Below are 17616 nucleotides of genomic sequence, written 5' to 3'. Positions count from 1 at the left end.
GGACCATGAAGCACACAGAACACTGACAAATAAAAGAGATACCGTAGTAAAAATATTAAGGACAGTATTATGGATATGTGAGATCTTTTTCTAAAATCACTAAGTTAGAATGTTTGCTTTAGTGAGAATAATTTACATTTGATTCAAGACTTGCTTCAAATTACTTAAAATGTGCAGCATTTTGAAAGGAACAACAATTTTAGCAGGTTTGAGGAACAGATAAATGAAGAAGTAAGTAGTCTATTACCTCACCAAAGGCCACTGTCATGGTAAGTATAGTAATTAGCCTGTGCCTATTGAGAAAAGCCAATCAGCCTAGCATCTAGTCATTATTTGAAAGGTGTGTAGAGGGCAAAACCAGATTTCTATTTTTTTTTATTTAAATTCAATTTGCCAACATATAGTATGACACCCAGTGCTATTTTTGCTTTTCATTTGCTAAGTTGAAACACTGAGCAATGGGTCTCAAATTTCAATCCTTTTGGTTCTAGGAAGGCAATAAAAAAAGTATTTTTTTAAAAAGCATTAACTGCAGGGGCACCTGAGTGGCTCAGTGGTTGAGCATTTGCCTTTCAGGCAGATTTCAGGGTCCTGCAATCAAGTTCTGCATGCGGCTCCCCACAGGGAGCCTGCTTGTTCCTCTGCCTGTGTCTCTGTCTCTCTGTGTCTCTCATGAATAAATAAAATTTAAAAAAAGCATTAACTGCAAATATTTATTTTTATTGAATTATGGTTTGAATATATATAATAAAGCAAACATGTATTGTAGTTGGGATATTTTAAATAGTATCTTAAATATATATCTAACAAAGAGAAGCTATTAAATATTGTCTTTCCTAATGCATTGCTTTTTTGATTTAGAACTGGAAAATTCATCTTTTATACATCAAGATGGCCATGCCTAGTTGAGTATTTTACATTGCAACAGAATTCAGCCTTTAGTAGGGAGTTTTTTTTTTTTTAGTTTTATTCAGAAAAGAAAATAGCTGTTCACAAACATAAGTACATCTGGACATGTATAAAATGTTTGCACAATGTTTTTTTTTTACAATTAAGAAAATTATTGTACAAAGACATTAGAATTCTACTATTCTAGAACTTCTATTTAGTTTTCAGAAAACATTTCTGCAATTCAGAAACTTCCATTTGAAGCTCTCTGTTCTCATGATTAAAGTTAATAGAGCTTAATTTGATTAAAACTAAGTGTTAAAAAAAAAAACTAAGTGTTAGCACATCTTCATAAACTTTGAAGTCAGAGAATATTTTCTGGAATTCAGTTCCTACTGGGGAAATGTAGTTTAAGCTCTGTTAGTTCTGGAGACCCTTTCATCAAAGGAATGTAAACCACAATATTCCTTGTCAGATGAGTTTCCCAAGGGTACAGTTTCGCTTGAAATGGGCACATAAATTCATTGGTAACCACTTGTGAAGGCCCTTTTAAGGGGGTTAGATGGGTTGTAATATCAACCCAAAAGCCCAAGATTCATCCCTGAGTCTCTGGTGAGCTAAAGTAGAAATTTTCCCAAGATGACATGAGCCAGCCAATTTCTTTCAATTCCTGAAAATGAACTTTTCAATCAATTAAAATGTCACAACTAAGTTACCTAGCCCGCATAGCAGACAATTTACTCAATTGTGCTTCTAGAGCATCAAGTCCAGCGTTGAGCTCTCTCCATTTTGAACCACATAAGCACTTCCAGTTTGTAGTGTCACTTATTCCAACCAAGACAGGTTCCATTTTTGTGAACCGTTGATATGAAGTAATTCCTGGCAAATTACAATGTGTCCCTCCAATTTTACCATCTGAGGTTTTCATCTCAGAAGGAGTTTGATGTTAACACGGACACCCATGGAAGTGCCAATATGGGTTAGAGTCACTCCCTAATATTTCTTAGGCAGTCTCCATTAAGTATTTGAAGATTTTACTCAACACAAATAGTTATTTGATGTTATACCTCTCATGAGCTCTATATTCAAAATTTCTTCAGTCTCATGTATATTTGCCTTTCTTACACATACAAATACAACTAACCAGATGGGCTTTTGTCAGCTGCAACAGAACACGACATAAATATTTTACCTTCTTCCTCCAACTTATCCTTTAAGATATCAGCCATTTCTTTAACACTCTGAGCTCATGTTTCCTATTCGAATTAAATCTTGCTGCCAATTTAAATTTTCATAGGTACTAGTTAACTGAATTTTATGGCAGTATTACTCAAAAAAAATTTTTTTAATCCAAAAGCAAGTTCAGTGAAAAAATTTGCAATCTTTTCCCAGATCATTAAGTTTCTCATCAAACAAGTTTTCCATGTATCAGTTATATTTCTTACCATGGTTGCTTACATAATGGCATTTTAAGTTGTCTTTTTTTGGACAAAAGCACTTTTCACACATTAAACACATAGGAGTAATCTTCACTTTTGCAAATAAGTGTGCTCTGTCCCATATGCTATCCTCTCAGCTTATCATTCATTTTCCCTCTTTTGATAAAGATACAAATATAAGAAACCACTCATCTTTTCTGCAAAATAAGAGAACTGAAACGATATATGGTGACTGAAATTCAGTCGCTATCACAGAAGCAAAAGGGAAACTATTTCATTCTGCGGCTGATACTTAGCTCAAGAAATCAGTCTAGGGGTGCCAGTGCTTTTAATTTTTCAATGAAAGGCAAACCCCCAGGATTTTCTGTAAAACTGCCCAATTTTTATATAAATGTTGAGAACTAGTTCAAACTGTATTTAAAACACTGTTCCATCCAAACAACAAAATGGCTGGGGCTGCATCCAGCCCATGGCTAGTTTATGGTCTCTGTGCTGAGTCAGGTCTTTATATCACATGAATTCAACTACCCTTGTCAACTTGTCCAACTACCCTACATCTTCCTAACCTTACATTTGGCTGCAGAGCCTGATCTCATAAATTCTTAAGCAAATCAATTATGCATAGCCATTATCCATCAAAAGCACTGCTTGGCATTTAAAAAAAATGGTGAAACAATGGATTCATCCAGTAATTTACCTACATTACATGAATGTGCCACCATCAACAGACACTGAAATATTTCAATGTGTAAAGGAATTTTAATAAGGAATAGTATTTCAGTAATGGCCTATATATAACCTGTCTCACAAATGGATAGAAAATCAGCATACTGCTCATCCCCCATTAAAACTAATAATATTTTTTTCATCACAGGCAGTCAAAAACAACTTGAAGAGTTTTCATTCTTTCTTCTTTCTTTCATTCTAAGTCTGTACAGTAGTTCTTACACATCTATATACAAGCACAAAGAATATCACTTTTGTATCTCACGAGAAACCGGTGTGCAAGGATTTGACTACTTGAAATTCTTCTCCAAATAGAAAGCTAAGCTAGCAAGTTCATTATGATTCAATAATTTATTATCTGTAAGGTCATCAAACTCAACTATAATTTAACATGTAAACATCTAGACCGGGGTGTCTCGGGGAGAAAATCTTAAGGAAAGGCCAGGTAATTAAGCTTGGAGAACTAAAAGGTAAGGAGGAAAAAAAATACAGTTGATAGTGCATGTTACATATACATATTAACTCAGAAAGGCAGAGAATATTAAGTAATATATAAAATATAGGTCTTAAAAAGTTACATTTCCCACTGATTACTAGAATTTAACAGTATCTTCTTTTACATCATTAAACATTTAGTTTCAAGGGAGACATAGTGTCATACAATAAGAAGTGACCAACGTGATAATCCCTTCCTTCTAAGACAAGACTTTATCCTTGGGTTCAGGAACAGGCAACAGAGAGATTCACGAAGTCCCTGAAATTACGTATACATGTTCAAAGTAATTAATAATACCAATTAGTTTAAACTTATTATTTTGCTAGGAACTCAAATTAAAAAAAGAATTTGATTAGTATTTGAGTCTAAAATAAACAAACTATTTAAAAAAATAACTTTCAAGTAAGTCATTAGTAATTATTTGGCTAGGTCCTCATTAAATATGAAGTCAAGAATTATGGCAGTTCAATAAATTCATTAGGAAAAGTAGTCCAATGTTGAAAAAATGTGAGTTAAGGAGTCAGATCTATGTTCTATCCAAGTCCTACCACTAACTAGCCACATGAAAAAGAACACTGTGTTTAAACTGTCTGAGCTCTTGTTCCTTCCTCTGTCAAAGATAATTAACAATTCTCACTTCAAAATGACTACCTTTTGAGTTTTAGAAAAATATGAAGAACAGAGGACTTCCTGGTACTTTGTAGGAACTAATAGTAAGTTTCCTTCCTCCTCTCTTTCCTATTGAATAAATGCTCTTCTTAATTGCCTGAAATATCCAGACCATTCATTCCTGGTCAGTATAAAGTATGAAGGCCAGAGGTAAGTAACCTGTAAATATCCATAGGATACACTAACACCTCAACAAATATCCACCAGAAAGAACTTAATAGACTTTACCTTGTGCTTAAGCCAGGAAAGGCCCTAGTTTCATATGACAACTTTAAAAAATAGTAGCAAAGAAGAATAGAAACTTGACAAAACCCAGGGAGTAAACTCCAGTTCACAAGTACAGATCTGAGCCATAAAGGTCATTCTAAAGGATATTAGTAATTTCCCCTAGTTAGTTTGTGGGGCTGGTGGGGGGCAGGGGGAAAGTCATAAAGTCAAGAGAGGATCTTTTCTGACCAAAATAAACTTGAGGAACCACCAAAGAGAATCAAAGCCCCTCAGGTAAAGAAAGAAACCAGAGCATTTGCACCCAGGCTTCACTTAATATGTACACGTGAACGAAATAGAGCTTTGGCACCTGAAAAAGTCCTCCACTCCTCACAGAACAACTATAATGGGGCCTGAGGGTGATACTGTGACCACAGTAGCTCCCAGTCCCTACCCCTCAAGAAAAAAAAAATTCCACTAACCTGTGAAGAAAGAAATAAAGATCAATTCTTTAAGAATGCATACAGCCAAATTTGCACTATTTAAGAGACTGTATTTTTCCTACTTCAGAGGAATTAAAATATCCTTTCTTTTTATAAAACTGGAATAGCTTTTCAATTAACTTTTATATTAAATGTAAAAATTAACAATACTATGTCTTTCCCCAATTTTCAAAAAATTCAAAAACTCCTCTATGGAAAGGTCTGAAATTACTAATCTGCCTAACATTAATTATTAACCTAAGCTGATCATTTTCATCGTTATCAATACAACAACAGAAGATACTTAGAAATGAAAAAGAAAAATCAGAAGCTGAAAAAGAAGGTGACCAAGTTGGGTGATCGGAACAAACAGCTGTGACTATGTAATTCTGGAAACAGGAGAGAACTTTTTAAAAATTCTAGGTAGAATTCTCAATGAGATGTGAAAATACCACATTGTATTTGTTTTGTGTTTTTTTTTTTGAGTAAACATCTATTTTTTAAAAGAGCACAGAGAAAGTCAGACATTTTGGTAATTTAAAAAAAAAATGATTGGCTAAATAGATCAATCAATAGAAGGAATGATTTTCCAGAAGAGTATTGCTCTGAAAACCCAATCTATGAATCAGACCTTAAGAAATTCTTCCTTTGAGAAAAGGATTATGGTTCTAGAATTAAGTAACTGTAAACTATTATTCTTGTGTGAAAGCAAACACTTGTTCAATAAAAGGATGAATGAATTCATTAAAAGTTACAAAGTATCACAAACCTATAACAATTGTGAACACTCTTAGCAAATGCTATTTCTCCTCACTCTTACGCAGGACTGACTTCCAACTGCCAATACCTGAATTAATGCTGGTTTTCTCTGGTTACCAGAGCCCACACTGATTGCAGGAAACTAATGCCTGCCAACCTTGGAGTAGGCCTCAACTAATAACTGACAAGAGTAGATGTATAAATACCCCAGCTCCCTCACCAACTTGGCAAGGATAACTCTGAACTTTTTATACTGGCTACTCAGAATTCCCAGGGTAGTAAGCTACACCTGTACGCAAGGTAAATTGCTTGCTGATCCACCCTTTAGTGGCTTCCCTAATTTCTTTGTCCCACCTCCCTACTCTCTTACCTGTACTTTCTAGAAACTGCTTGCCCAAGTTAAAATAGCATTTCCGCTTCAAATAAGTAGTCAAAATTTATAAAGAAAATAATCATAAATAGATGAAAGAAGATCACGTGCATAATTGAAAAGTGAAAACTTTCTCAGAACTTGACAGGCCAAGTGGGTATAAAATAACTAACCAGGAGACTTGAATAATAAATTGCCGTTTTGATATAATCAATTATAAAGATGAGAACATTATCAAAACTTTCCCATATAGCATCAGACCAAGATGATATCCCAGACAAATTCAAAGAACAGACTAGTTCTAAGTTATTTTTTTTTGAGTTTAAAACTTATTTTATTTTTATTTATTTATTTTTAATTTATTTTTTATTGGTGTTCAATTTACTAACATACAGAATAACCCCCAGTGCCCGTCACCCATTCACTCCCACCTCCTACCCTCCTCCCCTTCTACCACCCCCAGTTCGTTTCCCAGAGTTAGCAGTCTTTACGTTCTGTCTCCCTTTCTGATATTTCCCACACATTTCTTCTCCCTTCCCTTATATTCCCTTTCACTATTTTTTACATTCCCCAAAAAATGAGACCATATAATGTTTGTCCTTCTCCGACTGACTCACTTCACTCAGCATAATACCCTCCAGTTCCATCCACGTTGAAGCAAATGGTGGGTATTTGTCATTTCTAATAGCTGAGTAATATTCCATTGTATACATAAACCACATCTTCTTTAAATTGTTACAGAAAAAGAGGGTTTCACTGTTGATTTTATGAAGCCAGTATAACTTTAATAAAAAACTAATTGACTTCGTAGGCCCACCTGTGAGCTCACATCCACCCACATACTCAATAACTGCAAAGAAATCTCATTTGGGAGTATAACTGAAAAAAAATCCTAGTTAAAATATTAGCAAATCAATTCCACCATTAAATCAAAAGCATATTGCAACATGACCAAGTTGACTGTATCCCAGGAAAACAAGGATAACTCAAATTCAATTTTGTAGTTCATTATGTTGACAGATCCAAAGATTAAAACCATATATTTCTAAAAATGATAATTTATCTATTCCTATATTCTGAATAAAACTTCCTTAACGTGATTCAGGCTAACAAGAAAAAAAAAAAAAACCTAGCATCATCATAATAGTGAAAAAATTAAAATTACTTCTACTAAAGTCAGAGATAAAGACATTTGCTATCATTTCCATTATTTGACATTGCTCTGAAGTTTCTAGCCAATATAATGAAATAAGAAAAAGAAGACAGGTACACATAAAGAAGCAAGCAAGCAAGCAAATTATAGGGATTTGCAATTATGTAATTTTCTATCCAAAAAAAGGCAAGAGTAAAAATTTTGGAATCCATAGCAAAATTTATTGACTAAACTACAATATTAATACATAACATTAGTAAATCATAAACATTAGTAATAATTCTTTAGATGTTTGAATACAATAGCTCAATTCACAGTCCTATTGAAATATAAGCTATATTATTTCTAGAAATAAACCTAAAAAGAGTCATATAAAACCCCTGTGGATAAAACTATAAAACTCTAATGATACACATAAAAATTTTTTTAAATACAGTTTAATAAAGACTTTCTAAATAAAGTGGATGATATGCCAGATTCTTAGATGGGAAAACTCAACAGCGTGAAAGTTTCCATTTTCTCCAGTATAATCTATAAATTTAATGCACTTTTAATTAAATTCCTAAAGAATAGAAATGGGATGTAGTAATGGTATGGAATATACCAAAATTATGATTAATTTCATGAAGAAAAGTAAGTTTATGAGGATAATTTTTTTTTTTTGAGAAGCAGAGAGAGAGCCAGGTTGGGGAGAGGGTGGTAGGGGCAGAGAGGGTGAGAGAGAATCTTAAACAGGCTGCATGTCCAGCATGGAGCCCACTGTGGGTCTCCATCTCACAATCCTGAGATCATGACCTGAGCTGAAATCAAGAGTTAATGCTAAGCCACCCAGTAACACCCTGAATATAAGAAATTCTTAAAAGAGAAAAATAAGGGGGATCTGTTCTACTGGGAAAAACTTATTAAAAGCTACAATTATTGAAACAATATGTCATTGGCATAGGAATAAACACAAAAATGAAAAATTAAATAAGATTCAAATCCATAAATATATGAAAAGTTTTATATTATAAATGTGGCATTTCAAATCAGCAGGAAAAAGGATGAATAAATATAATAATTGTGCACAGCTGGGTAAACACTTGAAAAATATATCTAGTCTCTGCCTCACACAAAATCCAGATGTATTAATATTTAAGTTCTTTTTAACATAAACCTACTATAATCAGAGGAGTACATTATTTTAATATTTAAGAAAAAAGCTGAGGATGTCTTTCTTAGATCTAAGAAATCCAAAATTATAAAGTTATGTAACATTAATTTAAAAGCTGAGGCAAAACCATTATGAACAAAATTAAAAGATAGCAAAAATACATCACAATGTATATGATAGACAAGCAATATTCCTAGTACATAAGATTCTAATATTATATACCTTAGTATTATATTAACTCATAATATATAGTTCCCTAATAGGAAAATAGATTGAGATTAAACAAAAGCAATTTACAGAATAAGAAAAATAATGAGCCAAGAATACTCAATGGGTAAAGGATAGTCTCTTTAATAAAGGATGTTGAGGAAATTGGATAACTACATGCAGAAAATGAAACCGGACCTTTTCTTATATCACTCACAAAAATTAATTCGAAATGGATTACAGGCTTAAACATAAGACCTGAAACTTTAAAACTCCTAGAAGAAAATATAAGAAAAAGGCTCCCTGATGTTGGTCTTGGCAATGATTTTTTGGACAGGACACCAAAAGCAAAAGCAACAAAAGAAAAAAAAAAATCCAACAATCAGGACTACATCAAACTAAAAAGCTTCAAAAGGTACTAAATATCACTCGCCATCAGGGAAATACAAATCAAAACTACAATGATGAGATGAGCACTGGGTGTTAGATGTTGGCAAATTGAATTTAAGTAAAATTCTTTTAAAAACCACGAGTTATCACCTCACAATTGTCATATTGGCTATTATCAAAAAGATGAGAGATAACAAACGTTGGTAAAGAGGTGGAGAAAAGGAAACCTTAGCACACTGTAAGTGGAAATGTAAATTGGTGCAGCCACTATCAAAAATAGTATGGAGGTTTCTCAAAAAATTAAAAACAAAACTACCATATGATCCAGCAATTCTACTTCTGGATATTTATCTGAAGAAAACAAAAGACTAATTCTAAAAGATACATGTCCTCCCATTTTCACTGTAGCATTGTTTAAAATAGTCAAGATCTGGAAACGATCTAAGTGTCCTTCAATGGACGAATGGATAAACAAGCTGTAGAGAGTGGAATTGAATACTGAATATTGAATATTATTCAGCCAAAAAGAAGGAAATTTTGCTGTTGTCACAACACAAATGGATCCTGAGAGGATCGTGTTAAATGAAAGAAGTCAAAGACAGAAAACAAATACAGTATGATCTCACTTAAATGTGCAATCAAAAAAAAAAAAAAAAGGCTGAGCCTATAGATACACGTAACAGATTGGTTGTTGCTAAAGGCAGGGAAGGGGGGGGTAGTCAAAATGAGTAAAGGGGGTCAAAAGGTATAAATTTCAAGATATAAATGATAAATGTAATGCACAGCATGATTGCTATAGTTAATAACAACATATTGCATATCTGAGAATTGCTAACAGAGTAAATATTAAAAGGTCTCATCATAAGAAAAAATTTGTAACTATGTTTGGTGACAGGTATTAACTAGACTTATTGTGATCATTTCAGGATATATGCAAATATTGAATCATTACGGTATACATATGAAAGTAATGTGACTTTACCTCAATAAAAAGGAAATAAAAGAAAATGCTTCTGCATAGTAAGAAAAAATAAATATGATGAAAAAGTAACTTACAAAATGGGAGAAAACATTTGCAAACCATATATCCAATAAGGGGTTAATATCCAAAATATACAAAGAACTCCTACAACTAGGGACGCCTGAGTGGCTCAGCGGTTGAGGTTTAGCACCTGCCTTTGGCCCAGGGCATGATCCTGGAGTCCTAGGATCCAGTTCCACATTAGGCTCCCTGCATGGAGCCTGCTTCTCTCTCTGCCTCTCTCTGTGTCTCTCATGAACAAATAAATAAAATCTTAAAAAAAAAAAAAAAAAAAAAGAACTCATACAACTAAATAAAAAATCTGTTAAAAAGTGGGTAAAAAACCCTGAATAGATATTTTTCCAAAAATGACATACAAATAGCCAATAGATACCTGAAGAGATACTAAACATTACTAATCATCAGGGAAATGCCAATCAAAAGTGCACTGAGAAAAAAAAAAGTACAATGAGATTATCACATCACACCTATTGGAATGGCTATTATCAAAAAGATAAGAAATAAGTGTTGTCAAGGACATAAAGAGGGAAACTTTGTGCACCATTGGTGGATATGTGAATCTGTACTCTATAGAAACCAGTATGGGGGTTCTTTAAAAAATGAAAAATAAGGGATGCCTGGGTGGCTAAGTTGGTTAAGTGTCTAACTCTTGATCTCAGGTCTTGTGAGTTCAGGCCCCTCATGGGCTCCATGCTGGGCCTGGAGCCTACTTAAAAAAAATAAAAAATAAAAATAAAACTACTATATGATCCAGCAATTCCACTTCTGGGTATATATCCAAAGGAAATAGAAAGAGGATCTCAAAGAGATATCTGCACTCCCATGTTTATTGCAGCGTTATTCACAATAGCCAAGAAATGGAAATAACTTTCAAATCCACCAGAAGATGAATGGATAAAGATGTGACTGATCTCTCTCTCTCTCTCTCTCTCTCTCTCTCTCTCTCTCTCTCTCTCTCTCTCTCTCTCACACACACACACACACACACACACACACCACTGCAATATTATTCAGCTATAAGAAAGAAAGAAATCCAGCCATTTGAGACACGGATGGAACTTGGGGCATCAACCTAGATGAAATAAGCCAAAGACAAATACTTAAAAAAATATCACTTATATGTAGAATCTAAAAATGCCAAACTTGTAGAAACAGAGTACAATGATGGCTATCAGGGACTGGGGAACAGGGAGATGTTGCTAGAAAGTGCAAACTTGGAGTTAAAAGATGAAGAAATTCTGGAGTTCTAATGCACTGCATGGTGATTAACATTAAAAGTACTCTAACTATATGCTTCAAAGATCCTGAGATTAGATCTTAAATGTTTCCTGCCACAGGGAAGAAATGATAATTATGTTCTGTGATAGAGACGTTAGCTAATACCGTGGTGGTAAATCATATTGTAATATGTAAATGTACCAAATCATATCAACACATTTTATACCTTAATCTTACACAATGTTACATGTCAAATCTCAGTCACAAAAAAAGAAAATATGAAAAATTCCTTATTTTAGTGAATTTTAGAAATTCAAATAAAAATAAGATTATAGTGTCTTTTAACCTATCAGATTGGCAGTTTTAAAGGTTTAAGATGCATGGTGTGAGACAACAGACATGGAAATATTTTTGATGGATTGTATAGTTTGAAAACATCTTTCAGGGGCACCTGGGTGGCTCAGTTAGTTAAGTGTTGGCCTTTGACTCAGGTGATGATCTCAGGATCCTAAAATCGAGTCCCATGTTTGGCTCCCTGCTCAGCAGGGAGTCTGCTTCTCCCCCTCCCTCTGTGGTCATGCTGTCTTTCTCTCTCTCTCAAATAAGTAAATAAATATTTTTAAAAAGAAAAGAAAACATCTTTCAGGAGAGTCATCTCATTATCTTTCAAACTTACTATTTGATTCATCAGTGTATGATAAAATATTCAACGAAATAACAGAACAAAGGTAGAAGTACAAAGATGTTGGCTGAAATGTTACAGTAGTGGAGAAAAGATTGTATGTTCATTGTGGCAGTATTATTTAATAACTTCTCAAAATGATCCCTTTTGTATTAACTTGGAAAGGAGTCCACAAAATATCTTTAGGTTAAATAAGCACATGCATTCTTACATATATATTATGTATAGTAATTATATGTATATAAATATGTATAATTTTAAAGGGTGGAAGGAAATATACTAAAACATTAATAGTAAATAGCTTTATAAAGTGAGATTATAGGGGAACTTGAAACTTTTTTGTTTCATAATTTTTACCATGATTTGTATTATCAGGAAAATATTTTCCATTTTGAAATAAGAAATATCAAACTTCAATATTTTCGAGATAGGAATAAAAATGTGAGACAAAGGACTATCTTTTCAATGAAATCACTGACCTAAATAAATATTTATATTACCTTTGAGCAATAGTAATATGGGACTTTTTAGAGCTTGTGACCAAAGCTATGATTTAAAGCAAAACACACTTTTGATATTGGAGCCACAATAAAGCTGAGTTTTGATGGTTTTGAAAAAAAACTTCTACTAATAAAGCAACCTCTATAGCTCCAAGATATTTGAAATTCTTCCCAAAGAAACTCTACATACAACAGGAAAAAATAAGTTTATGTTTTTGATGGGTTTGATGATTGATATTGAACAAAAATCGGCACAAGATAAGATACAATCAGTGACTTAATATGTTATAGATAATAATGACTGAGTTTAATGTTACAGACTTTTCAACTAGCTTGGGCATAGCTACTCATTTGCTCATTTACTTTTTTCTAGCTACCCATGGAGGTAATTTACAAGATCAAAGGAACGTGAATTTTCATTAGATTGATCAAAAGCAACTGGATTTGTTCTTTCTGTCAAAGATACACATTAGCTTTAATGAAAAGAACACATGTAAATAGGCACCTAACTGGCTTAGTGGGAAGTGTGTGTGACTCTTGATCTTGGGATCATGGGTTCAAGGCCCAAACTGGGAGTAGAGATTACTTAAATAAATAAACTTTAAAAAACGAAGAAGGGATGAACATGTGTATCCTACGGGCCTGTATTTTGTTAGCCTGCTCAAACATTATGAAAATATTGTGACATTTTCATCTATAATAAAATTTTCTAAAACAAAAAGACACACACTTTTTTTTTTTCATACGCAAAGGATTACATTTAACACAGTGTATGCTAACCTATATATAATTCTAGGAAATCAAACCAATCAGCCAACCAAATGAATCTTTTAAAATAAATGTTCTATGCCTAGCGCTGTAAAATACTTTTATGTTCCAAACGTATATTTACCTCCTCAAACACAACAGTTAGTAAAAACAGCACTGTCGGCTGCATAAATAATGTTTACAGTTCTTGAAAGTTCATAGTTATATAATTATCCTTTAAATCAATCTCAGGTTTCATCTTGATAGACTAATAAAAAGGATTTTTGTGACAAATATAAAGAATATCTATTTGAAACAGTATATTTACAACACATTCTCCAAGAGCAGAATATTGAGTGGAATATTTTTATCTGGAGATAGGGACTCTGTGTTTGAATTCATTTTCTGTGATGGACAATTTAGTTCCATAAATAAATTCTCAGTTGATGATTCCTATTTAGTAAACTAATTTGTAGATGCAATCCCAGGTTACAGAAGCAATATTCCTAACACCTAAGTCTACTCAATAACCAAAGTGCCCATTATTTTGATTTAATAGTGGGAAAATCACCCAACTTGATGAAAAAAAAATCAGCTAACAGTTACTTGATTTTAAAAGCCAAAATAATAGGATTCTTGAGTAAATTTCCACTGCACTATCAAATTCTTACATTGGCTAACTGTAATTGTCCCAGGATAAAATGATTAATTAAGTTGGATGACTGAGAAATATTGTGGAGGAATAGAAGCTCACAATAAATGTTCAGTTAGTTGAGTGTGACAAAAGGTAGGAAAAGAAGAGAATGTTAAGAGGAACACATGCACCTTCTCATTTAAATTTTTCAATGGCTTAGATAAATCTTATTATCCCTATATTACAAATAGGGGGAAAAAAGCTTAAGAGATGTGGAATAATTTTTCCAAATTCACAAAGGTGATAAATGTTGGATTCAAGTTTTAAACCCAAATTTCTGACCCCAAACCAGGCTTTTCCCTCTTCACCATGCTGCCTCCAGAGAGATCAAACCAGTCAGTACAATGTAGACATTTTCAGCCATATAGACTTATTTTATCTCCAGATCTATTTGAATGTTTCATATGAATTACTCAATTAAAAAAAAAAAGAAACAGTACAAGTAGGTGGAGCCCAAGGCTCTTTGGTTAACAAGAAACTGAGCTCAGATTACAATCTAAGATTTGGAAATAATAACCCATCTCTTCCACGCACTTGTCTAACAATCTTTTAAATTCTCTCTAGTGACCAAAAAAAGAACAAAATATTAAGAAAATAAAACTTCCTATTTCGGATATATCAGGTAGTTGATTCAATTTGAGAGTAGGCTGAGGAAAATGGCTTTGTCTGCCTCAGACTCTGTTTCCTCAGCAAGGAAGGTCATAAAATATTGGGCAATTTATTGGCATCTGTATTTTTTGCTAAAGAAACATGAGGGAACTAAGTTCAACACTAGGAGAAGTATGGCATCCTAAATAAAATCTCTCACTCTCTCTCAAGTTTTTTAAAAAACAAAAAATAGCAGTTGTTGTCCTCCAACATCACCAAAATTTGATGAAAGAAAAGGAGAAAAGGTAAAATAGTGGGCTTAACCCGATGCTCTCCTGAGATTAACAATTCCTCTGGAACTCCAGTCAGTTACTTCATTTAGGGAACTATTAATGCACTACTGGCATAAAGAGGCTTCTGCATCTTGTTATAGGGAACCATTTTCCCATGACCCTACCATATACTACTCCTAGAACATTGGTTTGTTTTGAACCTCTGGAATAATAGTACGGTCATCTCTATTATTCTAGGTTCCCAAGGTTGCAGTCTCCGCCTATTTCCCAGTAAACAACGTAATCTCAACTTTTTCCCATTGATAAGAAAGCACAGGTTGGAGAAACTCACTTGCTAATTTGCACTAATGATGATAGGGAGCACTGAACATCCCATTTTGTAGATGAGAAGACATATAAACAAACAGGATTAAAACTCAAAGATACCGTTTCACTAAATGTACTTTTTCTCAGCAACTGCTTACTTTTTGAGTTTTTGCATAAACGTCCTTGGCTCTAACCGTGCCACAATAGTGAAATATCATCAAGTATTAGTGACACTTTAAACCATTCCATCTTTTCTAAGCAATGATGTGAGACACTCTGATTTAAAGTCCATGTATTTTTCTGCAGCGAAGCAGGAACAGAAGGAAAAAGAGCTAAATTCTACTTGTAAGAAAAGTTTCATTTTAAGTGAGGGTCATTAGATGCTGGAACAAGGATCGAAAAAGTTCAAAATAGAGCGAAGAGGTGTTTTAACTACAGAATAGATTTTCTATCCCTGGAAGGATTCAGTAACTGTTCAAGGACCATCAATTCCTATAAATTTAAGAAGTCTTAGTCTGTACCAACACATTAAAGAACGGACCATTCTTACTTCTTCAATTTATAAGCAAGAGAACAGAGATAGAGGGATGAAATGACTATTCAAGGCCATGCCATTAATTTGGGAATCACCAAAATTAGAATTCATAGGTCAAACTTAATTTTTTCACCTTGGAAAACACATATTCACAGTTACAGTTGACAAAAAATAAGCTTGCGGTTTGGGAAACATGGGTTGGAGAGTTGATGAAAAATCACAAAGCTATACCACTCTGGGAGATACCAAAGCTGCATTTCTATTTTAACCCTTTTCTCTTTACACAAGTATTACTCCAAGTTAGCACTACTCCATGAAACTTCTTTCTTCAGAGACCTGATTATTTGCCAGTGGCACAGCCTATTTGAATTTTGGAGTTTGTATTAAATGACTTTGAATTCCAAATTTAAAGATATATGAAAGCATAAGTTTCAAATTTTTACTTCATCGAGTTTTAAAATTAACTTTTAGAACTAAGTCAAAGGAGTTGATTTTGCCTCTGGTTTGTTGGATGGGTCCCTAGAAGAGTAGCAATGAGATTCATTTAATCCAAATTTGAATTCATGCTGTTATTTGAGATAAAGATAATTCAGACTGCCATCAAGGAATTCATCTAGTTGGGGCTTTTTAAGTAAAATTCACAGCAATGAAAATGGGAAGTTGATTTCAAAAAAAAAAGTCTAATAGTATGCATTTATTTTATGGAAGAACTTTACAAAGAGAAACAGTTATTTTAACATCTAAGGCTAAAGTAATAACAAGATAATAAAATGATACTTTCACTGCAAAAGTGAGAAATTAACAGGAAGAAAACTTCAGGCCAAAGTTTTATGTATATGTGAAGTTACATGTGTATACTGTTAAAAACATGACAACTCACCCAAAATGGAGTGCTTATGCTAAGCCCATGTCACCAAACTGAGACTTGACTCCATCAAGTTTCAGCCGTCCTGGAAATGTCATCTTAAAACTAGCCAGTCAGGAATTGCCTGATCAGCATTAGTTGGCTAATGTGCCGGATAGATTTCTGCTAGCCTCTAACGGAGAGGACAATAACCTGCTTTTTCTGTGTAGGATAACTTCCTTGTTCCTGCTTCCTTCTGCCTATGCGAGTCTCCTTTGGTATAGCAACTCAACGTTCCTTTCTGTTAGATTGGATGCTGCCTGGTTCAAGTCAATTTTTGCTCAAATAAATTCTCAAAGTCTTGAATACGCTTCAGTTTCTCTTAACTGATATCAGAACTTAACTTTTAACATAAATTTCTGATATCAGAAGCAGGAACCAAAGGAGACTCTCGAAGGTCCCCAGGAGCTTGTTGCTCCAACAGTAACCAAGTGCAGGTACCTGTTGGACCTCTTGAGCTTGCTGCTTTCGCACTGCTTCTGAAGGTCCTGGGTAAGTCCCACTCGGGTCCTAGCTCCCCAGCTTTTGCGGTATGAGCATTCAGACTTTCTTTGAGCATTTCTTTTTCCAAACTGGATCCAGAAACTGCGTGGAGTCAGATTGAGCCACCGTGGAAACTAGGCTGGGTCAGGATGGACTAGGTCTGACTAAGAAACTGGACTGGGCCTGGAGTCGGACTGGGTTCAATTTAAGATGGACTGTATTCAGTGTGAGGCCTTGGATGAATAAAATTTTAAGCTGAGCAACCAAGTTAACTTTACCAAAGAAAATTCTGAATTCCAGTGGACACAGTAGAGACCTTTTAAACTAAATAAGCTTACTCATTTATGGGGTGCCCTAGGGAAAAGGGAGTCTCGGCCTTTAAAGATCCTTTCATTTATTAGAGAGAGAGAGGGAGAGAGAATGAGTAGAGGAAGGGGCAGAAGGAGAAGCAGACCTTCCCACTGAGCAGGGATCCTGATGTGGGACTCGATCCAGGCCCCTGAAATCATAACCGGAGCTGAAGGCTGATGCTTAACCAACTGAGCCACCCAGGCACCCCCTAAGGTAACTTTTTAATAAAAGGCAAGATGACAAGCAGATAGTGTAGAACATTTTAAGGGCTGAAGAAGTCAACAACCCAGAAATGCCAATAAGAGCAGAAAAACAACAACACACACACCCACAC

Source organism: Canis lupus, chromosome 29 (assembly GCF_003254725.2).
Source record: "Canis lupus dingo isolate Sandy chromosome 29, ASM325472v2, whole genome shotgun sequence".
NCBI classification, from domain to species: Eukaryota; Metazoa; Chordata; class Mammalia; order Carnivora; family Canidae; genus Canis; species Canis lupus.
The sequence above is the reverse complement of the archived record's forward strand: the minus strand, read 5'-3'. Positions refer to the sequence as shown.